This window comes from Halyomorpha halys, unplaced genomic scaffold, assembly GCF_000696795.3.
Source record: "Halyomorpha halys isolate HHAL.00 unplaced genomic scaffold, Hhal_1.1 Scaffold165.1, whole genome shotgun sequence".
Classification (NCBI taxonomy): Eukaryota; Metazoa; Arthropoda; class Insecta; order Hemiptera; family Pentatomidae; genus Halyomorpha; species Halyomorpha halys.
Window position 1 is genome coordinate 1,462,210 of NW_027111427.1, and position 13,446 is coordinate 1,475,655.

Sequence of the window (13,446 nt, forward strand, 5' to 3'; positions counted from 1 at the left end):
ATAAAATCTTCCAACCAATGAAAATAAATATTGATTTTAAAAACGTAGATACAATTTAATTCCATTGCCAAATATATGACAGATTTTTTCTTATTCTAAAAATATGCACTTTTTTTCTCACAAGGGTTGATAAATTTACTCAATTTGTTTGGGAAAAAGCTGTCCCCTAGAATCCTCTTGTCTATCCTTTATGTATTCATCATTCCCGATAAAAAGAGGTCCCTTCGTATAAAGTATATTAGGGAATTCAATTTTCAGCGTCATGTTGGTAACCGTCTAAACCATATTCAGAATGTAAATTGCTTTCTTTTCTCACTTTTTCTATTTTCGTTCCGTGCTATATTCTCCATTGTTTGTAGATCATCTTTCGCAGGTTAGAAGTATTTCTTTTTTATCACAGATTATTTTAATGTGAGAATGAAATTGTGAATTTTACTTTCTGATTGGGATGGGGTATTAGAAGTTCTTAATCATTCACATAGTGTTAACAGACAATTATAGCGAGTAGGATGATCGATATACGACATGTCACAATCTCACAAGAGGAGACCATGACACAAAAAGAAAAGGCAATCCTTCCCCGCTGGACCCGCCCCGCTAAGACCCTCGGGAAGCGGCGGCCCTATAACTTTTGAAACATTAGCTCATGAAACATTGGTTCATACCAAAATTATGAACAAGTAAATAAAAACATAATATCCATTTTTAATTATATTATTTCAAATTCTTAAGACCATTTATAACCTCTTAAGAGAGCATATAAATAGTTTGTTATATGGTTGTGTATTAATTGTTGATAATCTTATATAGGAAAATTAAATGTTAATGATTTTAAATTTCTTAAAAAATAGGCTTTTAACTTATAATAAAGAAAATGACCTGGGCAGAATAGCCTGCAAAAGAAACTTTAAATTAATGTGAGGAAGAAATTATATTGAAGCTGTCCTTGAGGATGGCTAGAATGGCCGAAACGTTGGACTAGTGAAAAATAAAGTGTTGAGACAAAAATGGATACGAATTTTCGATTTATTTAATAAATAATATCCATTTTTTAAAAGCACCACAAGTCAAACATCGATATTAACCGTCAATGTTCTCTTCAGGGTCATGTTGAGATCTATTATAAACAGTAGTGGGCTTAGACCGCAGCCCTGCTCTATTCCCTGGGTGTCAAATTCCATGGACATCTGGTTATTAGTACTCAGCACATTTCTTTGTTTTTTATATTAGTTCAAGGGTCAATGAAATAAAAAATGGTTATTTCATCCAATTTTTTTATTACTTGAATGAAAACTGTATATAGGTAGTAGTAAAAATTAATGATTCTTTCAACCATAGAGGAATAAAAAGTAGATGTTTCAAAAACGTAAAACAAAAAATGAATTTGCTTAAATATGAGCCATAATAGCACTGTCACATTCAATAGTTCTCAAGATACGCATTTTTGAAAAAAAAAAATTTTATAACGAAAAATAAATTTAGTGAATTTATTTTACTGTGGGAAGATATTCCGGGTGGCGGTCAATAAAGGTACAAAATAGAAAAATAAAACTATTTAATGGTAACTAACGTTTCGCCCCATTTTGCAGGGCTTTGTAAGGGCTAAATGAAAACATGATGCATTGTATGTAGAAACATGTGACAAAAAAAGTAGAATACATAAACAAAGGGAGTGGGAATTTTTTTAAAAAGAAAAATACAACATAAGTCAAGGAAATATAATTATAGCTGATTAGGAAACCAATTAATAATAGATACGTAGGTGCGTGAAAAATTGTAAATATAGAACTAGAGTAATAAATAGTAGAACAATACTTATTAGAAATAGTAATTTTTATTATATTTGTTATTTTTTTAATAAGTATTATTATACTATTTATTAGTAGATAAATTAAAAAAAAAATTTTTTAAAACTAATTGCGAAAACTGCCTAAATTAAATTGATGAACACTATTTCGTACCTTTCTTACCACCACCTGGACTATCTTCCAATAATAGGTCAGATATCTTATTCCCACATGAACTTATTTTAGGAAAATAATATCTCATTAACAATTACATGCAACGATATCTATTAGCACTCAAATTGAAGCTAGTTGAATGTAATATCTAGTAATTTATAACGTTTATTTTTATAGAAGTAGCTTTCTTGAAATTTGACATTCAAACATATTCAATAAATTCGGATTTCTGGAAAAAACTTTTGGTTTATGAAGTACTATGCCATTGATTTTCAGTTATTTGAAAATAATGGTTTTTTGAAAAACAGTATTTCGAAAATTGTTGAACGTAAACAGGTCTGTTAGAGCTCATTTTTCTCTCTACTTTAAATAGTGTGTAGAATATTAAATATTTTTTTTTTAGTGTTATTAGTAGTTTTAAGGATATAGAAGGATATAAAAGAATGCTGTAATATTTTTTTTATTATTGTTTTATAGTCGGTTCTTGTGGTAAGTGAAAATTTAAAAATCTAAATTTTTTAAATGTGATATTTTTCAGATATCACATTTGGTTAATAATTTTTATTTAATTTACTAACAGCACATACCAAACTCAAAACATTACATTTTCCCTTAAATAATGCTTGATCTCTTCAAGTTACAATTTATGCCAACACGAATCGACTGTTCTTGAAGAGATAAATATGTTTCTTAGATTTCAAACTTGACTTTCTTGAAGTTTGAAGTTCCATCTCCATTTTATTCTAAGTTGTCACATTATATCCGATCCATCAAGTTGGGGATAGAATCCCTCTGGAGGCCTCTGCCAAGAGCAGTCCGTTTCATTTTCGCGGTCTGATAAATACTAATTTTGTCCAGTTAGTAGAGAACATTTATCTCCTTTCTTGATATTCTGTTCATTTTAGCGACTTGATGTTGTTCTGTTAGCACTTAAAATATTTTCTGAATATTAATATTAAAAAACAAAAGAAAGGTATGGCCTTTATGAAATAATATTTTTGAGAACCGTTTTAGATCTATCCTTTTAGTCCGAATTTTTTTTTTTTTTTTTTTTTTTAAGTGATATCTCATACTTTCTTTTGTTTTTCAAAAAGTATTTTTTCCCAGATCTTAAACATTAAAAAAAAGTTTTCTAAAACTTCTACAGTTTGTGTACTTTTTTCTCTTAATTACGTTGAAAAGTTTCATCTAAGATTTATTAAAGAAAAAATATTATGCTCTCATCTCACCTGGACTATTTTTTTTTTACTGTACTTAATGTAATGATTCGTTGTTATTACTCAAGGAATTCAAACTTGAATAAATTGAATATATGAATTAATAAATGAATAAAATTTTGATTCTCTTTTCACAAAATCTTCATGAAGGAAATGTGAGAAGTATAAAGTATAGTATAAAGCTGAGTTGATAAAGTAGTGTTTGTGCTTTGATATTGCACTTAAACCCTTTGTAGTTTCCAGAATAGAGCTTTCTTCAGATCCTTTTTTCTAAGGGCTGGCAACACAAAACAACTTTCTTTTACATTAGAGAGCTGAGAGTAAATGGACTGTCGGCACTTTCTTCCTTGTTGAAGATTTTCGCAACCTTTTTTGACCTATAAATTTGTCCCAAAGCATAAGAGGATGAGCAAGCGCAAAGAGATGAATTGTTTGTTGTCGCGAATCAGTGTTCTAGGTTTCTTTAAAAAATATTTTATTATAAATCATTTTAAAAAAGTTTAAATACGTAGAAATATTACGTAAGTTTTGGAGTTACTGGACGAGTTTTTAATATTTCAGGATTTTCTGCATAAAATTGCATTTTTTAAATCCACTTGATTCATGATATAATGAAACATATAATGCCAAGAAACTTACAATTGTTCTTAAGTTAAATGGTTTGTGAAGCGAGCCCAATTATTTCAATCTCAGCCATTAGTTCTAGTTTCAACTGGTTTTTTTTTTTTCGGAATTTTTGGGACCGCAAGTTGAGCATTTATTGAAAATGCGAAAATCAAATTTACGTTTAAAAATTTAGGAGTGGGTTACAAAATAGTAGATATTTCGTCCCTGATTTTAAAATGAAATACAAATGCTAAAATAATAAATAATTCCGAAACTAGGAAAAATCTAATGATCCAATGTTAGGAATTTTTATTATTTATTGCTATTTACAACTGTACGTTATAATACATATAGTAAATTTGATCTCAGTTAAAATGAAGTGTTACAGGCGTGCTGAGAAACTATCCATTGGTAGCACTCTAATGACGTTTAACATTAGCAGGTCTCATGACCATCTTCTTTTCAGGCACCTCGGAGAATTGTCAGGAATGGAAGAGGAAGCAATCTGGTTCGGGCTAGATCGGCTACATATGGAGAATATTAAGGTCTTTATATATGATTTTATTTGTGACAAAGTAAGGAGCATTGAGGATATTGGATTATGGTCGGGATGTCAGCTGTATAAACAGTGTAGAGGATGGGACCGAGGATACTACCTTGAGGAACACCAGCGGACTGAGAATAGAGTGATTAATAGAAGAATTTAATTCTAGAATTTATTATTTTAAATATTCCTTTCTACAGAGCTCCTTGGTTAATTTTCTAAAATTTTTAAATTGTAGTAGTTTTATGAAGTTTAAAAATGAGGTTCCCAGTCTTTATTGTAGGAATATAAAATCATAAAATTTAGTCAACTTCAACTTAACTCTTCAATCAAGGTGTTTAATCAAAGTAGTTTAGTTTTTTTGTGTATGTTTGCACAAATGTAAGATTTCCATGCACATATTAAAATTATAAGTTACACAAGAAAGTTAATTTGGGCGTTTATACACAATATTTAATTCTGAACTCGGTATGAATTTTAGGTTATTTATTGCCTGTTTTACGGTTTTTACTGCACGAAAATCCTGTCTCTACTTATAACACTAGAGACTGATTAAGAATTTTAAAAACGTAATGTATGGAATGGGAATGGAAGGGGGTCTTAATTTGGAACGACAAAAGATTTGGATAGAAATGGTTTCAATTAATTAAAATTTATTTAAGAAAGTTGGATTTAGCTGTTAGCTATTTATGACGGATATACCGTATAATTATGAATAGTTTAACTTACAAATACACTTTACCAACAAGGTGTATAGAATGCCTGAAGTACTCTACTGTACAAATGAGTTGAAATATTTTGAAGTCCGGAAGGTCAAGCAGGAAGACGCCTTATTCATACCATGAATCCTGAATACAGCTCACTCGCAGGTCATAGTAATCATCAGAGATATATCCTGAAATAACGATGGTTGCCGTACTATATAAGACATGGTTATTGTGAGACTAATTACTCAAAAGGTTCATTAGAAGATGCAGTAGAATTGTTGAACCTTCGTTATGATAAGAAGCATCTTGAATAGGACGCCGAGGAGCGTACAGCACCCTTTGTATTGTCTGATGAATATAATATAATATGGTCTTTGCCAGAATATGATATTATACATCAGGCTTTGGATCTGTCCTCATTACTTGATATTCGTGGGCTTATGTTTGTCGAGTTGTATATGGTTCGTTCTTTGAAACTAGGGAAATCCTCGTTCCAGCGAAAATAAAACAACTTTGTTGATTGTAGATAGTTTTTTTTCTAAACGTTCCGAACTGGTCATTTCAGACATTCCGTTGAAGTAATCCCCGGCTGAAATCGGACCAGCGCCACTGCAGACTCGAGGTTGCTAAGGTAACACCTATAAACACGCTCGACTATAACAACCTCATCGTAAATAGGTGAATACACTGACCCGCCAAAAATCTTTTTTTTGTGACCAAAAAGAGTACTTTAATACTTCTATAAAATAATACTTTAATTCTCACTTTTCCCCAAATCCGAATATCAATTTTGCCTTCTTTATAAGAATATTTGTTCTGTAGATAAAACTTTATTTAAATAAAAATGACTGATTGCATTTTAGCTGAAAGATTTTCAGTTTCAAAATATCCTACATAAAAAAACTATTTCTCGGTTTCACTTAAGTTTTAATATATTTTTACCCCAAAATAAATCCATTTCCCTCACACTTATTTAAAAATTCTACCCCGGCAAGAGAATAGTTTTGTTTTCAGATTTTCAAACGATAGAAATGCTGAAAAACATGCAACTAAACGAATATTTTTAGGTCAATAATATATCCAAATAAAAAATATATATTAAAAAGAAATAATAATAAAAAAATTTCCAAATAATATATGTATATATTCTTATTGATTATTGATTATTATGGACTTGTAATATGTAATATATATTATTACAGCAAATAATATATTAGCTCACAAATAATAAAACTCACAAAAAATAATTAAAGTTCATTGAGTTAATTAACTTACACTGTCTAATAATCTTTTTTTTTATTAACCTGTATTAGAAAGGTAGCCATGGCTGTCCAGAACCGTATTAATCTCTGTTTAAAAATTATAAATACAATATTATAATACATGTATGTTACAATATTAAGTTATAAATTTAAATTATTAATTATTACTAAAAAATCATACATTTATTCAGAATATATACCTATAAAAAAAGTTATGATGAACTAGATTGTATACTTAACTTTAACCTCCAATATAAATGGAGAAAAAAATTGAAGTTGATGATTTGGTATTAATAATTGTCATGAAAAAAATATAAATTTGTAATTAAATATTGAAGCGTACATGTAGTATAGTAATATATTCCAAATGTTTTTAATTGAGGTGCATAAAATGCATACATAAATGCTAATCTAATAAATATACGAGCATATTATCGTATGTAAATATGGTAGAAAAAAAAGATTATGAGAATGCCTAATGTGACTAACCTAAATTATAAAAAGAAAAATTTAAAACATTCTTATTACAACTGCATTGTACTGTCTTGAGATTTAATCGGGATACCAGGATAATCGCTGAGGGCAATTATCCAAAAATTAGTTAATTAATTAATTATATATTGAGTCCTAAAAAACTTATATTATGATTGGATTCTTTTCCAAAGGCTGTTTGTGTTTGTCAGTTTACCAATTAAATACATTTATATTTAAAAAAATGTTGTTACTATTAATTATATAATATAATAAGGGGTGGTACATTGGGTTATATAATAGTATATAAATTACATAAAGAGACTAAGTATTTATTTACAATTTATTGCTATGATTAAAATGATTGTAATGATTCAGATAAATGGTTGCCATAAAAAATGATTCTTACATTATTGGTTATTGTTTAATTTGTACTTATAGCTGTTGATTTGAATGATTCATGCCGTGGGATGTAGGTCCGTAGGTGTCGTCTTGTTCATAAGGGATGTCCAGGTCTCATGGCCCTTCTTACGACTTCGTCAGGTCGAAGTGCATCTGCTCTTCTTTCTTGTTTCTTCTCTCCTCTCTCAAGCCGAGTTCTCTCTCGTCTAAGTCTTCCTCTTCACTGCTCTTCTTCCTAGTCTAGTTGTCCTGTCCCTTTTCTCTCACTTCCCTTTTGGGGCGTTACCTTTTTTTTTAATCTAATTCCTCATTGGCCATAGGTGACAGAACGCTCCCTAGGTAGGCGTCCCTCCCGCCCAGGCCCGAGAGGGGATGGGAAAGTTTGACATGTCCAGGAAAGTCCTGCACCTGCTTTATTGGATTCTGATCCTACGTCAAAAACTGTCGTTTTTGTTGTAACACTCACTAAAAGTATTGGTAGATCTGATAAGGGACTGTGGCAAACTAAACACAGATGTTTATATATCCAGGGACGCAGTAAAAGGTTCCTGGAAAGGCTCCTACTTGAACTGGTATAAGGACAGATGGCGAAAAACCTTAATAAACGACATATTGTTGTAATAATGGCTAAAACCTCGATACATAGCACAGCAACATAAAATTATTATTAATAGCACAAAAAAAAATCAGATGAAAATTAATTAAATTTCAAATAAATCAAAGTAAAAAATCAAGTAGTAAGAGAAAGTAAGTCTATGTGGCGGTCAATTAAGGTATAGAAATAGTCAAAGAAAACTATTTATTGTTAACTATTAATTATTGTGTCAGGATTGTCAGGTTAAAATGCAAAAATACAAACACTCTCTGTCACAGTGCCCGCCCGAAATTGCCGATCTATTCAACTTCCCTTATCACCAGGTCACCTGAACTCTAGCCCTCAGATTATCACTTTGCAACGTTCTAGTTTGCCAACCCACCATCTTTCTTACTAGTTTCTTCTTCAGGTATTTCTACCTATAATCTCTGTTCTAACACGGGAATTCCCACTCCACACGGCGGACTTCAATTATCTTTGTAATCTCCACAAGTGCGTTACTAATAAAAAAGAACAGCGCATCTTTCTGCTAAAAAGCAGATCAGTCGTTTTCTCTGTTCCAGTCTGCCAGCACTGATGAAACCCTGCAAAGTGGGGCGAAACGTTGCTTAACAATAAATAGGTTTATTTTACTATTTATCTTAATGATCCTTCCATTGTATCCCAATCCCTCCAATCCCACTTCACCACCCTTGAAGAATGGTGTCAAAACTGGAGGATTAAAATAAATTCCAATAAATCCCACCAAATCACATTTACCCGTCGTCGTAAACCTTCGTCTTTCCCCACAGTATCTTTTAATAATCCCCCACTTATTCTTGTTGAGCAGATCCATTACTTAGAACTAAATCGGGACAAACGACTGATATGGAATCCTCATACAAGACTGAAAAGATAGGAAACTGCTCTTCGATTCCGACTATTACAACATTTACTAGACAAACGGTCCAAACGGTCCAATCCATTACAAAAGACCGAACTATATGACTATTATAAGGCCTATCTGGACATACGGAATTGAGCTATGGGGCTCCACTAAACCATCTAATTCCTCTTGAATCCAATCCTAACAGTCCAAAATCCTTCGTAAAATCCTTAATACTCCTTACTTTGTCACAAATCAAATCATCCATCAGGACCTCAATGTCCCATATGTTGCCGATTGGGCTAGAATCAGATACCAATCCTTCCATAATAAACTTCCCAACCACCCAAATCAACTCGTTTCTAACATGGCTTCTTCTTCACTACCTAATAATCCTCCTAGGCGACTGATGGTCTCGAGATCTTCTCCTTTAGAAGTGTTTTTGGAGTTCTATCAATGGGTAGATTCTCCACATGTTTGTATCATGTCATAATATCACTTACAGCAAATTTACTTGATGTGTATATATGTATACAGTTGTAAAAATAACAATAAATAAATTATAAAAAAAAACTATTTATCTACTTCATATCACCTATCTTCTTCCAATATGAAAAAAAACTCAAATTAGTTATCTCCTTTAACAGATTTGTTATCGAAATAATAATTTTCTCTAATATACCATTCATGTGAATTATATGCTTATGTGTAGTATACTAGGCTTGAATATTTATAAATGTATTCAAATAGTGTATTTCTTCTGTATGATCGTAGGGAAAAAAATTGACACAGGGTCGAAATTCCCATTCAGCTGGCCCAGAAAAACGTACATAAGCCAGGGAGTGTTTCATGAGGCAGGAAGAGTCACGTTGATTTCCCCAGGCGCTCGACCCGCAAAACGTCTAAATTGATTATTATTCTGGACTCATCTGGAAGCAGATTATTAGGATAATTTTCCGCAAACTTCTTTATCATCTTCCTACAATATTTTTTATTTCGTAATGTTGGTTGGCCTTCTTGTTTATTCCTGGACTTCCAGTATGTAGTTTACTTAGTCGTAGTAACCTAATGACATAATCATATTTTTGAGAACTCACATTGCAGAAGACATATTTAATAATTTCGTATTATAATAATTTGAAGTCCGTTCGGATAGAAAACAGGGAAGTTCCTTTGTCTAGTTTTGTTTAATTTATTACTAGAATACGGAATCAAATGCGAGGTATTTAAGTGAGCTTCCTCCAAAGTCCATTTAAATTTGTTTTGTTTTTTAAATAAATAGGGATTTCTCATTTTTCGCTATGATAAAAATATGAATCGAGAAAGAATCTGACAAGTATATAAATTAAATGGATATATGACGATAAATTTCTTGATATTAAATTTGACTAAGAAAAAAGGAGAAATATTTTCCCGGGTTTTAAACAATTCCTGTAAACTAAATTGGTATTACAGATTTATACGTTTAGTTAATATCTGTTTCAGTGCCTAACATTTAAAATAATAGAGCTTTCCAATCTTTCAACATCAGTGTTAATTAAAATTTAAAATAGCACTCAATAAAAAATGAATAAATAAAACTAGTGAATACAATAATAAAAAAGATAGTAATATTAAAAAAAAGGTAATAAATATAACAATAACAGATATAAAATTAATAAATATTTATATTAAAAAGTAATAAATATATAATTAAAAAGATATAAAAATAACAATGTATAAATAAACGGCCATATAAACATGCCAAACTACATAAATAAAACAATAATAAATAACAAATAAAATGCATTCATAAAAACTACACGTAAAAGTTATATTGTAAATTTCATTATTTGCTGTGTTTTTTTTGTATTAAAATTCAGTTTAGAAGTTCCACTCCAAGGACTCAGGCTCGAATCCGGCTGGGCAGAAATTTCCTTTTTTTGAGCCAACCCTGTTCTTGAACCCTCCTGGGGTCCACCCAGCCTCATAAATTGGGTAAAAATCTGGCGGTCGAGCGTGATTCTGACCAAATCATTGCGCAACCGTTGGTCTAGTAAAAGTTCTTCCTTGCAAAGTACTGAACCCGTGTGACCTTTTATGTTGCTGTATAGATTTTAATTTTTTTTTTTTTAGAAGTTCCCCACTTCTACTTGAGATCTAAGTACGCATAATCACAATGTTAACTCCACGTGTACACAAACTCGCAATAATAACAAGTAACGAAGTTTTATTTTTTTACTTCTATACTTGAAATGAAAAAAAAAAAAGTTAAATCCTTGTGCAACAGTCATAGTAAAAAACCAGGACCCTGTTTCGTTATGAAAGCTAATAGTATTAGTTCATAGTACAAGTGTTGAAACTAGTGTGGTAATAATACTAATATTTATTTTTTTCATGATAGGGATGATTATTAGTGATAGTACAGGAATTAAAAAATACTTAATTACAAGTTACTATTGTAAAAGTCTGTGTAATTGAATTAAGATAAATCTACAAGACTAGTAGTATTAGTTTGTACTTTAAAATGAAGCAGGTACCAGAGCGTACTCTAAACAACTCTTTTCCGTTCCATTGGGAGTAGGTATACTAGACATGGTCATAGGAAGTAATAGAGTGTGATTACGGAAAAATGTGATTATTATTTCCTTTAAATTAAAATGTTTTACCATCTATAACTTTTACTTTTTATTTACCTGCATATAGAAATATAAAAAGGGATGGTATAAAAATTATGAATAGTTAGTAAGTGAAAAATATTCAATACGCATACATTTTCATCAAACTTTTCCTGAAATTTGGATACTATTTTATTTTTCTATTTATTTGCTATTTTTTTCCAGGTCCGTTTCTTCCTCTTTTCCTTGTGATCTTCATATGGCCAAATCAAAAGCTGTTAATTATAAATACGGTAAGTACAATTTTTTATATTATTACTTAATTTTATTTTTGATTACGTATTTGTTACATCAAAGACAATTGAAACAAAAAATAAAATAAAAACAGAGTTTTAAGGATGTTTTCATTTTTATTTTTATTATAAATACAATACTATTTATAAACCGTTTACTTGAAATATTGAAGTAAATAATTTTTCATTTATTATTTCTGAATCATTTATCCGACATCAAACAATAAACATTCACAAACAAAAACTTAAGTATTCAATTCCATTACATTTTTTTTTCTACCGAAATGAATAATTACTCACCCGCCCAAGAAAGTATTATATTTTTTCCCAACTAAATAAACATAATGTTAGTATTATATATATTACGTATATGTCCTTTCTTGATGTAACTTCTTTAGGAGGAAATGTTTAATTTCTCAAATAAAAATGTTTACCGACCATAATAGTACAAATAAAAAATATATACAATACATTACGATCAAAATCACACGAATTTACCAAAAATTGACCAATTATAGGTTTTCCAAAAAATTACGTAATGTAAGTGCTCGTTTATTATATTTCAAATTGCCTAACCCGTTGGTTATGTCAGGAATTGAATTAAATTATAAAAACGACTTTCATGCTAGCAACATGTGTAGAAAAAGAGAAGAACTTTTTTTATAATATTATCAGACACTGAAAATATCTTTTTATGTTATATAAAACATATTTCTGAAAATAAAATATACCATCTTGGAAATATATTTTTATTTCAAAAGAATTTAAATTACAAATTAATTTTTATTTTTGTAAATTTTTTTATTCTTTTATATTTTATCCATTAAGCCTTAAAATACGAATATTTATAGTTATTGTTTTCCCAAATTGTTTAAAATGAATAAATAATGGATTTTAAAATAATGTTTATTTTTAATACATTAGTTGGATGATAAAAAAAATTTATATTACAAATAAATGTTTTTTTGTAAATAATACAAATAGTTTAGTTATGAACGAAAACGAACAAAAGAACGAATAATAATAAAAAAAAATGTACATGTGTACAGACTAAGACAAGTCAATTTAAAATATAGTATTCCACGTTATGCATCTGCTCTTATGCTATACCTGTAAAAAATACATATTTAAATTATTTAATAAAAGATAAATGAAAAGTTTTACGTCTCAAATATAATTTTTTACGTTTAACAACAATCTGGCACATTTTGTAATACGGAGAGAGGGAGGGACTACTATATGTAACCACAAAATTCGAACCAAAGTAGTAAGATCGAAATTTCATTCCGTGGGACCGGCATGAAATAAAAGTCAACCGACTCGAGCAGACTCGAGGTTGCACAGCATGCACTTCAACACTAACATGCATAAGCATGCAGTAATGTTTTTTAATAACCTTCAAATTTAATAGGAATTACCCCTGTTTATGAGCTATTGATACACATTTAATTGCGTTACCAAATATCTGGTTCTGGTAACAGTTACAAAGTCATAGCTATATTTAAAAAAATCAAAAACCAATTACACATTTTTAAAAAATTTTTACAAAAAATAATTCTAATTTAGTTTCCAGTAACATTTTATTTTTAAAATAAATATTATCTGGACATACGGAGTTCGGCTTTGGGGCTCCACTAAACCATCAAATTCCTCCAGAATCCAATCCTTACAGTCCAAAATTCTTAATGCTCCTTACTTTGTCACAAATCAAGTCATCCATTAGGACCTCAATATTCCATATGTTGCCGATTTGGCAAGAACCAGATACCGTTCCTTCCATAATAAACTTCTCAACCACCCAAATCCACTTGTTTCTAACCTGGCTTCTCCTTCATTACCTAATAATCTTCCTAGGCGTCTGAAAAGAAGATGGCCTCGAGATCTTCTTCTCTAGAAATGTTATTGGAGTTCTATCAGTGGGTAGAT

General features: G+C 30.1%; 1 long non-coding RNA gene across 1 annotated transcript in view; it reads left to right on the top strand.

Annotated features, from left to right (window-relative positions):
• The window catches only part of LOC136796256 (uncharacterized), a 102,799-nt gene that overhangs the window by 59,403 nt on the left and 29,950 nt on the right, over positions 1–13,446 (top strand). Inside the window, exon 2 of the long non-coding RNA XR_010843943.1 lies at positions 11,453–11,520. This is a non-coding gene — a long non-coding RNA (uncharacterized lncRNA). The remainder of the gene's footprint in view (positions 1–11,452; positions 11,521–13,446) is intronic.